This window comes from Phoxinus phoxinus (genome assembly GCF_949152265.1).
Source record: "Phoxinus phoxinus genome assembly, chromosome: 1".
In the NCBI taxonomy this organism is placed as follows: domain Eukaryota; kingdom Metazoa; phylum Chordata; class Actinopteri; order Cypriniformes; family Leuciscidae; genus Phoxinus; species Phoxinus phoxinus.
This window is the reverse complement of record NC_136876.1, coordinates 11,397,132-11,416,405: the sequence shown is the minus strand read 5'-3', so window position 1 is coordinate 11,416,405 and position 19,274 is coordinate 11,397,132. Positions and strand designations below refer to the sequence as shown.

The 19,274-nt window shown below is 38.4% G+C and overlaps 1 protein-coding gene across 1 annotated transcript in view; it reads right to left on the bottom strand.

Moving 5' to 3' along the window:
- LOC307000842 (CCN family member 1) overlaps nucleotides 1-19,274 on the bottom strand; it is a 249,198-nt gene that overhangs the window by 102,018 nt on the left and 127,906 nt on the right. The gene's annotated exons all lie outside the window — the stretch shown is intronic.

The window sequence follows — 19,274 nt, the reverse complement described above, 5'->3', positions numbered from 1 at the left end:
TCGTTTTCTTTAATGACTAGGCTACAACACGTAGGCTTAGCCTACAGTACAGAGAAATGTAATGTCGCAGCGGGATTTGAGCGAACGCCGTTTTACCGGTGAGCATGTGGGGAGAGGTATGATTTTCGAACAATCATCGACTAATATTTAGCTTGAAATGCCAATCCTTAATATTTGGTGTTTTAAATGCCACCCATTCAAAAGTAGTATTACTTTTGGTTTGCGCAGAGTAATTCACAGAATTGACTGCTCTGCTACCAGCCTCTGTCATGTACCGTGTGGAGCTTGTGACTATAGCAAGCACACAGCTGAGAAGACAGTGTTGCTGTCAAATCTGTCCCTGGGAAAAGTAACGTTGTGGCGAATTGAAAAAGTAACTAAGTTTCGTTACCAAAAATTTCAGTAGTTTTTTTTACTCGAAAAAGTAGTTATGTTACTGTAACGCGTTACTTTGATACGCGTTACACACAACACTGGTTGCCAGTAATGTTAATTTCTATGATTAACTTGACAGGGAGAATGACATAAAAAAACAACATACCTAAAAAAATAGAAAAACTACAACAGAGAGACAGAGATAAAACAAACAAAGGTTGAGGGAAGACCCAGTGAAGTATGAGGAATAGAATACTTAAGGAAAGAAAGAGAAAGAAATAAGAAACGAAGGGAAGTTGAAGAGTATCTGACAGGGAGCAAAGACATGTCAGAAAAGCATGGATGAAAAGACAGAAAAGACACAGGATGATGGTGAAAAGACAAAGAGGTGGAGACATTTTGCAGGGCTTCCACACCACCTATCACTTCCAGTGAGGGTGATCAGACACCAGTGCACATACACACTGGGGGAAAAGGGAGAAAATGAGCAAAAATCAGACACAAACACACACACCAGTGGTTCGGGAGATTTATCTGAATGACTACAAATCTGAATTACAAACAAATGTGAAAATAAAACAAAGTGGTTCTGAAACAGTCAGCTACATTGTAAGTTTTTAGGAAGAAAAATCTATGAGCATACATCTTCTCACTTGCATCTCAAGACCCAAAGTATAGAATAGCTCTAGGTGTTCTTATAAGATATTTACTGTCAGATGTGTGTCTGCTATATGTACTGACTGCATATGTGCATCATAGTTATTTATTTATATTAATATAAAATGTGGACAGTCTGATTCAGCCATGGCAAACTAAGTATTGTGGTCACTACCAAAACATTACTGTCACTACCAAAAATGTGCAGTCACTACCGTAACATGGGATATTTTGTCAAAAATAAAGTATATTGAATTATCAACTAAGATTTTATGATAGTGTTTGTTTTTTTATGCATATTCAAACTAATGAATCCTTAACTTTGAAATCAGTACGATAAACGTTATGCCTTCTACAAAGAAAGATTGGGTTCAAAATTCAACAAATCTCATAAATTACACTTAAAATATTATTAAATTATAAAAATTATAATATTTATTGATTTAACCTGTAAAAAAAAATTTTTTAAATAGAAAAAATATATATTTATAAGGTAGATGTAAACAAAATCTTAATAGGTCATTATAAGCCTTCTTAATAAATTATTTAATATTGTGTTTCGGTAGTGACAAATTTGGGGAGAAGGAAAATATTCCAGCATTTTCTGAAAATACAATATGAGAATTAACTGCACAATTACTAGAAAAGCGTACCTTGGATATTATAAACTAAAAACTAAAAAATTTCAAGATGTTTCCAACTCTGACTTTGCACCAATTCTGTAGAATGGCCCATATACACTGGACCAGTCACTTCTCTTGGGACTGGACGAGCGGCAAACTTTGGTGAAGGTCCGGCCGCAGCGGGAATTGAACACCGTCGTTTTCTTAGGCGTGCTAGGATGATTTCTGTACCTCTGGTTTCAACGCGATCTTCAGAAGATCGGGAGCGCGGTCTCGAGCTCTGAGTCTGGCGGCGTTGAAAGGAGGCGTTGGGCGGAGGCTTAGGCTGTGAGCTCTGAGCAGACGGTTTCGCACGGCCTGCTGCAGAGTCGCTTCGGGAGGAAGTGCTTCATAACCTGCGTCGCTTTCTGTACCTCAGCATGCCTGTCGGTGAAATCCTTGACCGAGGTACCGAAGAGGCCAGCAGGGGAAAGCGGCACGTCGAGGAAGGCGGTGCGCTCCGCGTTCAGCATGTCTGAGAGCGTGAGCCAGAGGTGCCTCAGACACGGTGAGCGCCGCCATGCTCCGTCCGATGGCCTGTGCTGCAGACTTCGAAGCGCGGAGAGCGAGGTCCGTAGTGCTCCTTAAGTCCGCCACACAGATCGCGTCAGTCCCTTTCTCATCCAGCTTGCGGAAGAGATCGGCCTGGAAGATCTGTAGCGTGGCCATCGTGTCCAACGCTGATGCAGCCTGTCCGTTAGCGGCGAAAGCGCGGTGGAGCAGGGATGACGTCATGCGGCAAGCCTTTGAGGGCAGCGCCATCTTAGCTTGCCGTCCAGCGGAGGGCGGGCATAAGTGCGCTGCAATCGGCTCTTCGACCGGCGGCAGGGAAAGGTATCCTCTGTTTTTAGCGTCGTCGACAGCGGAGAACGCCAGGGAAACAGAGGACCGTGTCCTGGTCGAGAACGGGAAGTTCCAAGCTCTAGCGACTTCTTCATGAAGCTCAGGAAGAAAAGGCGCTGGCTTGGAAGCAGGCGAAGTGCGCTCCCCGGGCAGGAAGTAGCCGTCCAGTCGGTTGTGGGCGGGCTGTTCGGGCGACACCCACTCAAGGCCAAGGCTCGCCGTGGCCAGAGTGAGCACGCGAATCAGCTCCGCCTCGATGCTCGCTCTCTTCCCCGTAGACGAGCGGGCAGGAGGCGCGAGGTCCACAGAGCTCGCCCAATCCTCACTGCCTGACGCCAGGAGAGAGCAGGAATCTCCTTCCTTCAGCATAGCGTCGGCCTCATCCTCTTCAACGACAGAAACGGCGGCAGGCTGCGGCCGTTGTCCGTCGGGAATCGACAAAGATGAAGCCGGTGACGCAAGGCGGCTGGGGGAGGGTTCCGGGTTCCGCTGTGCACGGCGCTTTTTACGGCGCGGCACAACAGCGGTGAACACGGGCTCTTGAAACGAAGCCAAGCGAGTCCTCAGAGTCGCTAATGGCAACAGCTCACAGTGAGGGAAGCCGCCGTCCGCGAGCGCAAGAGAAGCGTGTTGTTCACCCAGGCAGGAAACGCAGAGAAAATGGCGGTCCCCGTCGCTGAGTGTGGCTCTGCACGAGCCGCAGGATTCCATCTTTAAAAAGACGCTTTGCTCTTTTAGATGAAGGAGTGTGTGTCGCGCCGGCGAGCACACACAGAGGTTTTAGAAAAGGATATGGGCGCCGGATAGCGCAGCTGGGAAGGCGGTGAAGGCAGCGTGGCCAGCAGCTTCTGACTCGTCCCGCTGAGTTGCTTTGTCGACGGCGGGGCTTCTCCTCGGATCCAGTGATGTAGAGTCTTCGCTGAAGGATTAAAAATCACAGAGTTAAGCCTGCGAGCGCAATTTATAGCCCCAAGCCACGCCCGTTTCGGCGGGACGTGACGCTCATTGGGTGTGACGTCACTCATGGTCTCGCTCAATAGGCTTAAGCAGTTGCCAGCATAGCAGCCAATCGGCGCGCGAGCTGTGTCTCGCCTAGGTCTGTATGCTGCGGCAACGCGTTTTACATTTATACAAAATTATGGATAATTTTTGGCTTCAGTATTCTCGTGGAAAAGGATTTTCCCCATAGCGTAGTATACTACGCAGTACGATAGTATCTCTCGTAAGAGAACCAGTGGAGGGCCACTCCTCCAGAATACACTGAGTTGGCTCTGATAGGAATAAAGGACGGCCGATTATGGAGGGGATTACAGGTGCTGTACAGTCTGACCCTGGTGCTGGCTCCTCTAAGCAAGTAACACTGGGTACGTGTGCGATACATTACTATTTTAAGTTTTAGATATGGCTGAATGTATGTTCTGCAGTAGAGGGAAATACATTGTCCCTGTTGAAGCCAGCACACATGCACGCAGTCTCCCACACAGAGGTCAGTATGCAGCAGACAGAACACCAGAAACATAACCTGCTTTATATTGGCCTACTTTTATTTATTAGGGTGGAGGAGATGATGAAGACACTCTGTCTGTGTTTTGAGACAGTTGCTGAGGTGAATGCACTGGGCTTTTTATTAAGGCAAACATTTGAATGTGTGGCATAAAACACGGACTGGCCCTTACACATCTCAGCTAGACTGCAAGGAGCCTATAGAGCTAGACTGCACACTAAAGGAGCCTATAGAGCTAGACTGCACACTAAAGGAGCCTATAGAGCTAGACTGCACACTAAAGGAGCCCATAGAGCTAGACTGCACACTAAAGGAGCCCATAGAGCTAGACTGCACACTAAAGGAGCCCATAGAGCTAGACTGCACACTAAAGGAGCCAATGGAGCTAGACTGCACACTAAAGGAGCCTATAGAGTAGGGCTGGGCGATATATCGCATGACATTGTTAGGCGCATCTCGTAGGTAAAGCCGGTTTCTTGATTAGTAGTAAATCACCATCACCTGCTTTCAGATGCAGCGGCATTTACTACACAGAGCCGTAGTTAACTGACAAGCTGAGCAATATCGCATAATTATCGCAGACATATCGCCTGCGATAATCAATGCGATATGGCTCAGCTTGTCAGTTAACTACGGCTCTGTGTAGTACAGGGGTTCTCAACTCTGGAGCGCGAGATCCACTTTCCTGCAGAGTTTAGATCCAACCCTAATCAAACACACCTGAACAAGCTAATCAAGCTCTTAATGATTAATACAACATTACAGGTACACAACAAAATCCCCAGTGTTAAATCAACATTGCTCAAGTACATATTGTCCCATTCTACAGAGTGTTAAAAGTGTTAAAGTTAATGAGATAATTAAGTGATTAATTAAGAGATGATTGAGCATTAGTGATGAACACCTGAATCAATGAAGGAAAGAGGAACACAAGAACTACAACTGACATCAGCCACAGCCTTAGATGTCTACAAACTCCACAAACAGCATTACCAGCTTCACTTATTACTAACCAGATTGATTTGATTTCTGCCATGCTTCTACAGAAGTTATTTTTGAGAATTAACAGAGGTTTAAAAGTTGATATTTTATTGGTAAAAATATAATGCCACCATTATAGAGATCCTTGTTTGCTTTAGTTGCTCTGTTGACCCGTCACTCTCTATGATAGATTTAATTCTGCCACAACATATATAATGTTTTAAAAGCAGTAAAATCAGAATATGATAGTATAACCTGAACTTATTGAATGTTAAATCACTAATCAGTGTTTTATCATTAATACATTTGAGGGGTTTGCCTTGTCTACGCTGTGAAACTACATCCATTATTTATCGTGTGAAATTTTAAAACTGTTAAGTGCATACAAGATATTATTCTGCAGTTTTTACCAAACTCACATACAGCAAAAATCAGCATACAAATCTCAACAATGGTGACAATAAACCAAAAGTTTCATGCTGCAATGCATGCTGGGTATCACAATTTGACAAAAATCCCAGCATGCACTGCAGTATGAATAATTATTGTCACCACTGTCAAGGATTGTATGGTAAGTGTTGATGTCTAAGTATATAGTTTCAGAAGCATTTTTAGCACTGACAATTGTTTAATATAACTTTATTTTTACACACTCACTATGCCTGAATCAATAACCCAAATAAAATAATAAATTTGTGACAAATGATCTTTAACAAATATCTCTTTATGATTTTCTTTTAAAAGTCTTGCAAGCATAAAAGCATATTCTTATTTTGAACTTTTTGTTCAGCAAAGCTCAAGTGTTTATCATGAAACACTATTGCAAATGCTTAAAGAAGCTTACTTTGAAAATCCAATGGGTCCAACTAAAGCAAACATTGACCACGATAATGGTTGCCTAATTTTTTGATCACTTAAACATCATCAACTCTCAACAATCAATTCTGTAGACTTGTGACAAAAATAAAGTCAATCTGGTTAGTAATACGTGAAGCTGGTAATGCTGTTTGTGGAGTTGTTTATTCCTCCTCTGCTGAGATCTTCACAGATTTAATGTTTTCTTCATTTGATTTCAACTAAGGGTTTGGTTGAAGTCAGTTGTTCTTGTGTTTCTCTTTTCTTCAGTGATTCTGCTTGTTAACATCAGGTGTTCATCACTAATGCTCAAACATCACTTAATTAATTATATAATTATCTCATTAACTTTAACACTTTTAACACTCTATAGTTTGGGACAATATGCACTCTGAGCAATGTTGATTTAACACTGGGGATTTTGTTGTGTACCTGTAACGTTGTATTAATCATTAAGAGCTTGATTAGCTTGTTCAGGTGTGTTTGATTAGGGTTGGATCTAAACTCTGCAGGAAAGTGGATCTCGTGGTCCAGAGTTGAGGACTCCTGTGTAGTAAATGCCGCTACATCTGAAAGCAGGTGATGGCGATTTACTACTAATCAAGGAACCGGCTTTACTGATGAGATGCGCCTAACAATCTCATGCGATATATCGCCCAGCCCTACTATAGAGCTAGACTGCACACTAAAGGAGCCTATAGAGCTAGACTGCACACTAAAGGAGCCTATAGAGCTAGACTGCACACTAAAGGAGCCTATAGAGCTAGACTGCATACTAAATAAGCCTATAGAGCTAGACTGCACACTAAAGGAGCCTATAGAGCTAGACTGCACACTAAAGGAGCCTATAGAGCTAGACTGCACACTAAAGGAGCCTATAGAGCTAGACTGCATACTAAATAAGCCTATAGAGCTAGACTGCACACTAAAGGAGCCTATAGAGCTAGACTGCACACTAAAGGAGCCTCTAGAGCTAGACTGCACACTAAAGGAGCCTATAGAGCTAGACTGCACACTAAAGGAGCCTATAGAGCTAGACTGCACACTAAAGGAGCCTATAGAGCTAGACTGCATACTAAATAAGCCTATAGAGCTAGACTGCACACTAAAGAAGCCTATAGAGCTAGATTGCACACTAAAGGAGCCTATAGAGCTAGACTGCACACTAAAGAAGCCTATAGAGCTAGATTGCACACTAAAGGAGCATATAGAGCTAGACTGCATACTAAAGAAGCCTATAGAGCTAGATTGCACACTAAAGGAGCCTATAGAGCTAATAGCTATACTGCACACTAAAGAAGCCTATAGAGCTAGATTGCACACTAAAGGAGCCTATAGAGCTAGACTGCACACTAAAGAACCTTACAGAGCTAGACTGTACACTAAAGAAGCCTATAGAGCTAGATTGCACACTAAAGGAGCCATAGAGACTGCAAACACTAAAGGAGCCTATAGAGCTAGGCTGCACACTAAAGAAGCCTATAGAGCTAGATTGCACACTAAAGGAGCCTATAGAGCTAGACTGCACACTAAAGAAGCCTATAGAGCTAGACTGCACACTAAAGAAGCCTATAGAGCTAGATTGCACACTAAAGGAGCCATAGAGACTGCAAACACTAAAGGAGCCTATAGAGCTAGGCTGCACACTAAAGAAGCCTATAGAGCTAGATTGCACACTAAAGGAGCCATAGAGACTGCAAACACTAAAGGAGCCTATAGAGCTAGATTGCACACTAAAGGAGCCATAGAGACTGCAAACACTAAAGGAGCCTGACTGTGAGCTGAGGAGGCGCCACATTTAAAAAATAAATAAATTGGAGATCAAATAGCTGGATTAAACTGATCTCAGTATGTAAATTTATTTAACCAAGTAACACTTTAGCATGAATATTTATTAATGCAACTTTATCTTGCTCTCTGAGGGTCATCATGATGGTTATTGTTGCAAATGAACAGTGTTTTGTACTGTACCAAACCTTTGGCAAGCACCATTAATAATAAGTATGAGGGATAACAATAGTGAGTGCCTTGCCTTTGGCAAGCACCCACTAATAATGAGTATGCAAGAGAACACTAATGTTGCTTTGAGTATAGGTCTATTAATTTCTGTATTGGTCAAGTAAAGATTTCTTTATTCTATTTTTGAATTGAATGATATTATGCCTCTGTTTGATGTTATTGTTCAGTCCATTCCCACAAACTGATACACACATGCTTTTAACTGTAGTTCGCACGAGAGGTTGTTTGAACACACAATGTCCTCTTAAATGATATCCCCCGTCTCTTTCATGAAACATCTCACATATGTTACAAGCACAGCCATGTGGGCCCCACATGGCTGTGCTGGCTGGGAGGCAAGTTATTTTCTTTAACTTTAAACATAAATTGTACAGTTTTGAATGTGACAATGTCCATAAATTTCAGCAAAGGTGAATTAAAAAACAGATGATTGGTATGCTCATAATACCCGGTGTGATTTATAATTTTAATTGCTCTTTTTTTTTTTTAACGCTGAACTGTGTAGAATCTCATATGGTCCAGCGCACTTGGATCGGCGTTCGTAGATCGACTGGTAGAGACTGTTTTTCGAAGATGGCTTCTGCCTGTATATGCGAAGTTGACTGTATGTATAAAATATCTTATTATTAAACTGTCTGGACACTGTCAAAGTTCTCAATGCTTCGGTTTGAAGGTAGGGACCCTCATTATGCTACCGTGTTGGTGTGGGGCTATTTTGAGCCTTGTTAGTGGTATTAACAAGCGATTTTATTTGTCATTACTCTATGCCCAATATACTAGCGTTATACTAGCGTTATAGGCTAAACTGTTTTTAGAGATAAAACTATTTACATTTGATAATCATGAAAACAAATCTCAGATAACGATTGACTAGGTAACATTGAGTAATTAGACCAAAGGTTCATTTCCGTTGGAGTTCTCCTTTAATTCACAGTATATTCCTGTAGGTATATTCCTGTATATTACTGTTTTAATGGAAAATGGTATGATATTGTAAGAATTTGGTCTTTTTCTACAGTAAGGGTTAACAGTGTAGCCTATGTCGCTGTGTGTCATCCATACAAATCACGAAAAAAATACTGTAACAAATGATTGAATCTTGCTTCAAAGAAACAGAATGCCTGGTTGAATTCACCGTACAATAAAACGAGGTGGATCGCGAATAAGTGATTCAGGTCAAATGATTGTGAAATAATGATAATGTTAAAACATAACCATCACCTTTTCTATTCGTTCATCTGGCTGTTATAATTCATGTACAGCAGCCAAACTAAACAAAGTTAATAATTTAAGGGTGAAAAGCCCAACTAAAACACACACTCATCTCAATAATGGAGACTTTAATTATGGTTTTCTCCTTCAGTGATTCTGCTTGTTCAATAATATTAAATATGGAGTTACTTCAGCATTAATAAGCCTGTTAACAAGCAGAATCAGTGAAGGAAAGAAGAGAACAGAAAAAGAGACTACAACTGACTTCAGCCACAGCCTTAGATGAAATCCACTAAAGAGAAAATAAGACATTAAATCTGTGAAGATCTCAGCAGAGGAGGAATAAACAACTCCACAAACAGCATTACCAGCTTCACTTATTACTAACCAGACTGACTTTATTTCTGTCAGACGTCTACATCTTCTTGTTCTTATTGAGAATTTACATAGGTTTAACTCAGATGTGTTTCATTTGAAGTCACCCTAACAGTGATTCGTGTTTCTATTAGTTGGGCTCTTAAAGGGGTCATGACATGTTTTTTTTATTTTATTATTATGTTCCCTTAGGTGCAATTATAGTATTACTATAGTTTTTTTAACAAAAAACTTTTAAAATGTAGTGATTTATGACCTTTTTCCACCCTGTTTCTCATCCTCTGATTCAAACAGTCTGTTTTGGGGGTGTTTCCCCTTTAAGAGTTCAGTGTTAACGCCCACTGTTATGATTGGCTAACGTCAGTGCCTATGCATCAATTATTAACGCCCCCAGCCAGAACGTTTGCGGATTCGGCGCAACTGTTTAATAGCGGGTGATGCATGCGAAGCGATGGCTCTTGCAATGATAAAACCTTATTATGTTTGAGCCGGAATCAGAGGAAAATGAACCATCACCACAACAACGAAGACTGGATCAGCCCGTGTCCACATGGAAAGTGAAACTATTTTGAATTAATAAAAAAAAATTAACCCGAGACACTTGAAAACGGATTATTGTTGCATAATTATCCTATAGCTTAATTTGCTAACAGTTTAACATTATTTAACTAATTCCAATGAAATGATAGGGTGTACCACAGACAAAAATGCATGCACAGACAGGCCATCTTTGAAGATGCAGAATTGATAAAGGCAACATTTAAAATTATCTATCACATGTAGACCTACTAGAAAGGCGACATATTTTCAAGATTCTCTTATACAAATGTGTTTATATTAGCCATGGTAAAAAGTAAGTTTGCGTCGTCGTTATTGAGTCCAGAATAGTCGGCACGGACTTATCTTTGAGCAACAGTTTTCTGGCAAAGCCAAGCATCATATTGGGATTTTTTCCTCAAAACAGTCATCCTTAAATGTATAGAACACTGCCGTGACTGGGACGTCCGCAAAAAATAAAGTGCATCAATTTTTCCCTGACGACTGGATCTTCCGCAGCGTATTTACAAAGTAGTTTAAATTTTTAAATACATTACTTACAGTTTGCGTCGTCGATGTTGAGCCAAGAATAGTCGGAACGGACTTATCTTTGAGCAACAGTTTTCTGGCAAAGCTCAAAACAGTCATCCTTCAAATGTATAGAACAAACGCTTAAACTAACACTGCCGTGACTGAGACGTCCGCAAAAAATAAAGTGCATCCATTTTCCCCTGACGACTGGATCTTTCTGCAGCGTATTCAAAGATGTTGTTTGTCCACAGCCAGGAACAGCACATCTGCGGCATCGTACTTTCCCTGTACACAGACCCACTCGCTGTCCGTCGACTGAACACTTGTGAGGCGCGCGGGCGCGACAATGATACGAAATGAGCGTAGTTGCCTTGCGCTTAAAGCGTAACTGTCTTCTGCTGGAGGCGGTCATTATGCAAACGCTGGTACGTCACTTCGTACCGTGACGTCACTTCTTACCATGGATCCAGAACGAGCTGTATTTAGAGCTTGATTAAATAAATGATTTGTTTAAATGGGGAGGACGTCTTAAGCTATGAAACTTGCAGGACGTTTTAATGGTACAAAGACCTCTTATATACCAAAAGATCAAGGCAAATTTGGTTTCTCATGTCATGACCCCTTTAACTCTTTTTATATCTTTTGTTGTATTTGCCGCTGTGACAGTGTGTTTGTCAAACACATTTGCAGCAGCAAAGAAAGCTAAAGTAAAATGAGATCAGGTGATGATGGTTACCTGTTGATGGTTTTATAATCATCATGAAATAACCTGCTTCACTGATGTATTTTGGAATCTAACAATTGTGTTGATCCATTAATAATTTCAAAAGTACCTCGCTGCAATGCATGCTGGGTACCAGCATAGTACAAAAGTCCCAGCATGCATTCCAACATTGCTGAATTGTCCTATTATTTTGTTTAATTCTAAATATTTGCTTTTATTTTTTTGCTGTTGGTTTTGTTGTGAATTAGTAGCTTTTCAGTGATGTTCTGAATTAATCATTTAAATAGTTGTGATTGTCACCATTGTTGAGATTCATACACTGATTGTTGATATCTGTGTGTGTCAGCAAAAGCTTTTTTATATCTCATGTTTGTTAAAAGATTTAAACTGACTGTTATTGCATTGCTGGAACTCATGCTGCAGTTACACAGGGTTTGTGACTTAAAAATATTAGTGGATCAACACAATTGTTAGATTCCAAAGACATCAGTGAAACAGGTTATTTCATGATGATTATAAAACCATCAACATGTAACCATCATCACCTGATCTCATTTCAATTTAGCTTTCTTTGCTGCTGCAAATGTGTTTGACAAACACACTGTCACAGCGGCCAAAACGACTAAAGATACATTAAGAGTTAAGAGCCCAACTAATGGAAACACTAATCACTGTTATGGTGACTTCAAATGAAACATCTGAGTTAAACCTCTGTTATTCTCAATAAGAACTTCTGTAGACATCTGACAGAAATAAAGTCAGTCTGGATAGTAATAAGTGAAGCTGGTAATGCTGTTTGTGGAGTTGTTTATTCCTCCTCTGCTGAGATCTTCACTGATTTAATGTCTTCTTTTATCTTAAGTGGATTTCATCTAAGGCTGTGGCTGAAGTCAGTTGTAGTTCTTGTGTTTCTGCTCGTCTCTTTTTCTGTTCTCTTCTTTCCTTCAGTGATTCTGCTTGTTAACAGGCTTATTAATGCTGAAATAAATCCATATTTAATATACACAAACTTTGTGGCTCAGATAAGTTCCAGTTCTGGTTTATTTCTTTGCTCTTGGCTGACATGTGGCATTGCTATGGTCTGCTTGTGGCCCAGATCTGGCAAACAGGAGCGGCCCACTCAAGTGCCGTCATTCCACGCTGCATGTGGGCCATATCCGCATTCCACAAGTGCCAGATGTGGGCAGAGGTGGAAAGTCCAGGGGTCAGAAAGTAAAAGTCCTGCCATATGTTTATTCCACCCATGAACTCAGTCAGCTGATTTCACTAATTAGTTCTATCTCCTGGCTGAAAAACTGCACTCAAAAAAAAAAAATGTCTAAACATAAGATTTATGTATTTGAATTGCATAACAAATTTCCATCCATTTGGATTACATAGTTTTAACATAAACAAATTAATAATCTGAATGTGATTCATATTTTTAAGTCATATATAAATGAAACAGATAAGATTTATGTAATTGTATTAATAAACTGAATGTGATTCATATTTGTCAGTCATATGTAAATGAAATGGATAAGATTTATGTAATCGTATACAGAAAAACGCCCATGTTAAATTAGCACTGCTCAGTGTTCATATGTGTGCACACTACAGAGTTAAAGTACAATTGAATCAGTGTTGAAGTTAATGAGATAATTAAGTGGTGATTGAGCATTAATTATGAACACCTGATGTTAACAAACAGAATCACTGAAGAACAGAGAAACACAAGAACTACAACTGACTTCAGACACAGCCTTAGATGAAATCAACTAAAAATAAAAGAAGACAGTAAATATGTGAAGATCTCAGCAGAGGACGATTAAACAACTCCACAAACAGCATTACCAGCTTCACTTATTAATAACCAGATTTACTTTATTTAATATCCGCTTTAATTAAATCATATTTTGTATTTTAAAGTCACCATAATGGTGGATAGCATTTGCTTTAGTTGTGCTCTTGACCCTTAACTCTTTAATATAAAATATTACTTGGCTGTTATAATTTTGTGTTTGTAAACACATTTGATGTAGCAAAAAAGCCATGAGAAAGTGAGATCAGGTGATGTATGTGGTGTGTTATTCATAATAATTTAATTCTACAGCATATCTAGCAGTGTTATTTGTAAAATAATATCCACGTTTTTTAAAAGTCACCATAAAAGTAACAAAAACTTTAATCTATGGCATCACTTAGATGCACACAGACATCAAGAAACAGCGTATGAATCTCAACATTGGTGACAATCAAACAAAATATCCAGATAATCAGTGCATGCTGGGAGATATGGGTGAGTTTTGATTGGTGGTACCCAGCATGCACTGCAGCATGTAGCATTTCATTGATTGTCACCATTGTTGAGAATCATACACTGATTCTTGATGTCTAAGTAACATCTTAGCAGAACAAGATTACTGTATTACATGTTTTTAAAATCATTTATATTATTTAATAAACAGCATTGCTCTGATGTTGTAAAATCAAATGACTTATACTCTAAAAAAATATTTAAAAAATCTATGACCAAAGTATTAGACACTGATTAAATTCAGTGTCAAATTACACCAGTAAACAGCCAACATCACCTGATCTCACTTTCTCATGGCTTTTTTGCTACAACAAATGTGCTTTACAAACACACAATTATAACAGCCAAAAGAATATTTTATAATTAATTGTTAAGGGTCAAGAGCCCAACTAAACCAAATGCTATCCACCATCATGGTGACTTTAAAATACAAAATATGATTTAATTAAAGCGGATATTAAATAAAGTCAGTCTTGTTAGTAATAAGTGAAGCTGGTAATGCTGTTTGTGGAGTTGTTTAATCCTCCTCTGCTGAGAACTTGAGATATTTAATGTCTTCTTTTTTCTATAGTTGATTTCATCTAAGGCTGTGTCTGAAGTCAGTTGTAGTTCTTGTGTTTCTCTGTTCTTCAGTGATTCTGCTTGTTAACATCAGGTGTTCATATTTAATGCTCAATCACCTCTTAATTATCTCATTAACTTCAACACTGATTCAATTGTACTTTAACTCTGTAGTGTGCACACATATGAACACTGAGCAGTGCTAATTTAACATGGGCGTTTTTCTGTATACGATTACATAAATCTTATCCATTTCATTTACATATGACTGACAAATATGAATCACATTCAGTTTATTAATACAATTACATAAATCTTATCTGTTTCATTTATATATGACTTAAAATATGAATCACATTCAGATTATTAATTTGTTTATGTTAAAACTATGTAATCCAAATGGATGGAAATTTGTTATGCAATTCAAATACATAAATCTTATGTTTAGACATTTTTTTTTTGAGTGCAGTTTTTCAGCCAGGAGATAGAACTAATTAGTGAAATCAGCTGACTGAGTTCATGGGTGGAATAAACATATGGCAGGACTTTTACTTTCTGACCACTGGACTTTCCACCTCTGGATGTGGGCCGGATCTGGGCCGAAACAGTGTTGCTATCTGGGAAGGTATGCATTCACCTTGAGAACTTTGTTTCCATATGAATTTAAAGGAGAACTCCAGTGCAAAATGAACCTTTGGTCTAATTACACATTGTTACCTAGTCAATCGTTATCTGAGATTTGTTTTCATGATTATGTATACAGTCTGTATATACAGTCAACTTCGCGTATACAGGCAGAAGCCATCTTTGAAAAACAGTCTCTATCAGTCGATCTAGGAACGCCGATCCAAGTGCGCTGAACTGTGTAGAATCTCATATGGTCCAGCGCACTTGGATCGGCGTTCCTAGATCGACTGATAGAGACTGTTTTTCGAAGATGGCTTCTGCCTGTATATGCGAAGTTGACTGTATGTATAAAATATCTTCTTATTAAACTGTCTGGACACTGTCAAAGTTCTCAATGCTTCGGTTTGAAGGTAGGGACCCTCATTATGCTACCGTGTTAGTCTGGGGCTATTTTGAACGAGATGAGATGTTCAAACTCAAAACGAGATGTTGTCTGCAATATGCCAGCTCGTGTAGAGTCAACGGTAATAATATTTTCCAGAGATAACCGTGTAAATCGAAATGTATAAGTAATATTGCTGCCTTTTACATTGCAGCAAGGGCAGAGCAAAGCGTCTGGAACTTTGAGCTTGTCAATCTGTCCCGCTGAGTGTCACAGATGCAGGTCATTCTACAGAAACATCCACTTTTGGTATGGCAAGATATCTTAAAATTGATTTATTTTTCTAACATTTAAATTTAGACCACATTATTAGATTACCATTTGACTTTATGAATACACATACATGACAGCTTAATGATTTATTTATTTTTTGTGTGTGTATTTATTTAAAGACCGCATACACAATTTTTTGTCACTGGTGTTACCTTACTTCTTTGGCAATATTAAAGTTTTTTTTATTTTTTTGTGATTTTAAAAAGTGAATCAAGTTTTAAAAATGTCTTTCATTTATAAATGCTTTTGAACTTTCTTATTCACAAAATATAGAGCAGAACAACTGTTAATATTAAAATAGAACACAGCCATTTTATATCCTAATCATGTTTTACAATATAATATTTGTATTATTATTATCGTAATTATGAAATGCAGCCTTTGAGATCCACTAAAAATGTTTTCAGCTCATGTAGTCAGAGTTACAGAAAAATAATAATAATGCAACAAATAAGGAGATTGTCTTATTTTAGTCAGGTTTGTTAAAAGTGTGCTTGAATGAGGTTAGTTCATTTGCGCAACCATGTATTTGCTATAACGAACATATTTGAACACCAGTTAAAATCAAGTAATGATGCAATCCTTTAAATCTTAACTTTTGAGTGTAGCAGAATTAAATGGATGTCAAATTTAAAATAATTTTACAATATGTAATTTTACAAATAACATATTGTTTTGTTTTAAAATGTAAAGAAATTGTAACCCTAAAGTGTCTTTTAAGTGTAATATTTCTGTAAATGCTATGGCAGAAAAATGGAAATTTCCATAGAATGACCCAGTAGATCGCCCTGGAGTGGTCGCTTTCCATTTAATATTATATTATATTATATTAATTATAATGTAAATGCATGGATAAGATGTCACCTAATTGATGTAAATGCATAGAGGTCGCATAATTTATTGTTTTCTATACCAGTTTACGACTGTTTCTTCTTTATTTTTTGTGCAGCTGTGGTGCTTTTGAGGTGACAATTCCTCATTTGTCCTTTAACCCTCATTGTGTTGCCTTTCAATTAAAAGATTTTGTTATGGGTGTGCAGTGTGCTTGTTCATTTGTCTCACAAGTATTTGTTTGTCAGCGGTGCATTTAGCTGTTCATTAGTGCTGTTGATATCAGTCAATATTTTGAATCATCAGCAAATCAGGAATACAATAAGACATCAAAAGATGTTTAAAATTATTTATTTAAAAAAAGAGAAGGAAATTTTTTTTCCAAAACGATATATTAGTGCTTGCTCCACACTTTAGTTGACGTGGGAAGAATAATTGATAGAACCATTGCAATATGGTTTCTTGCAATACATTATCAGTATCTGGCACTAATGTAGATTACAGCTTGCTTTATACCAAAACAATCATTTCGGTTCTTGAACAGCTAAGAGTCCCGTTTTTAGGCGGGAGTGAATGGAATTAATGAGCTGTTTATTGAAGATTAAATACACTATAGTCACTCAGTTTTTTATACTCTCTATTTCAGAGTATTTGCATTTTAATTATGCATTGGTATATAAAGACAGTTTGAACAAATTTGAATAAAAGTTTTTTTAGACAATCCTGACCTTTAAGTCGAAAAAACAGTGAGCAACTTGAAGTGGGCGTAACTTGAAGTGGGGCGTAACTTGAAGTCTTGCAGGATGCAGACGAAAAATTATATAAAAAATTCACAGACAACATATGTTCACATTCATTGCAAAATTCAAACGGGATTATAAAATAATTATTTTCTCTCATTCACTTGCATTGACGATTTTTCAACCTAGAGGTCCAACGGGGTTAGCGGAAGGAGGTGTATTGCGTGCAGAGGAGATGGCATGCGCGCGCCCGAGGGCTTGTATTGCGTGCAGAGGAGATGGCATGCGCGCGCGCTGGGTTTGAATGAGCTCGCGAGTCCCCGTTTCCTCGCGTGTAGATCTGTAGGCTATCCTCTCGCGCAAGTAATTTGCATCAGTTGTGCGCTCGGTTATTATTGGCATTGAATTTCCGCCATAGTAGGCTCCCAGCTAACAGACTTTTGTTATAAGAACGTTCTCCAAACATTCAGTGTTGGTTCCGGGAATGTTAAAATGTCCAGTTTTCTTGACGTTAGAGGAACGTGTTTTAAAAGGTACACAGAAAAAACTCCAGTGTTATAAATTAACTCTCCTGTGAGTTTGTTTGGTTCAGCCTCAAGAGTGTAAAGTGTTAAAATATGAGTGTTAAATTAACACTCAAGAGTGTAAAAGTTAATGAGATAATTATGTGATTAATTGAGTGATGAATGAGGATTATTGAAGACACCTGATGTTAACAAGCAGAATCACTGAAGGAGAAAATCAATCGAATTGTAAGTCACCATTATGGAGATCAGTGTTTACTTTAGTTGGCCAGTTGACCCTTACATGTTAAACTTTAGATTTTGTTATGCTGTTGTAACTGAGGTATAACAGACAGATGGACAAAAAAAGGTGATCAAGTGATGGTGGTCGTGTCTTAACATAATAATCATTTGACCTCATTTAGAGCCTAATCTCTGATTTAGATAAATATTATTGATTATAGCATCACAGTGATTCTACATATAAGATCCATTGACGATATACATTTATCCAAAAGATTTGTTATAAAAAATATTCTGATAAATAAATAAAAAATCTTTCTCTTAGGCTCACACAGACATCAATAATCAGTGTATGTATCTCAACAATGGTGACAAAAATAATATCCAATTAGGAAATGGAAATTACTAAGACAATTCAGATCATAATTTATTCATACAGCAATACATGATGGGAGCCAATGGATGAGTTTTGATTGGTGGTACCCAGAATGCACATGCTTTATTATTGTCACCATTGTTGAGATTCATATGCTGATTATTGATGTCAAGTGTGTTTAAACAAATAAACTGGTCCAAAGTCTGTTTTTTTTTTTTATCAGAACTATTAGTTAAACTTTTTTTTGATTGTACAGAAAAGCTGAAAACCATATGCTGTAGAATTATAGGGCTGCTTTAATCAACAATTTAACTATAGGTTTAATGACTCAGGTCAAATGATGAAAATTTTCCATCCAACATCACCTGATCACATTATCTCTTTGTTTATCCAGCTGTCGTAACTCATACAGCAGCCAAACAAAATTTAAAGTTAGTAGTTTAAGGGTCAAGAGCCCAACTAAAGCAAACACTGATCTCCATAATGGTGACTTAACAATTATATATTCTCCTTTTGGCGATTCTGCTTGTTAACATCAGGTGTCTTCAATAATGCTCATTCATCACTCAATTAATCACTTGATTATCTCATTAACTTTAATACTCTTCAGTGTTAATTTAACACTCATATTTTAACACTTTACACTCTTGAGGCTGGAGCCAAATTAACTCCAATCCATGGAGTCCAAAGTCCATTTAACACTGGAGTTTTTTCTGTGTACCTTTTAAAACACGTTCCTCTAACGTCAAGAAAACTGGACATTTTCACATTCCCGGAACCAACACTGAACGTTTGGAGAACGTTCTTATAACAAAAGTCTGTTAGCTGGGCTATGGCTTGGCGTAACACTTGCACGCAAAATTTGACTTTGGCGTATGCATTACACGCATTTTGAAAGTGTGAAGTCTTGTTATTTTTAGGCTACGCAGATTGATGAGAACGGGCTGCAACAACACTAACCAGGAAGAGACTGATTTATTTCACCTGTCTCACTGACTCTCTTCTCTTTCAACAAAAGCAAAAAATAATCAGCAATCGATGAGGGAAGAGGAACTCTTTCAATGAGGATGTTTGCTCATTTTATTTCTGAGCAAAAAGATGTATTTT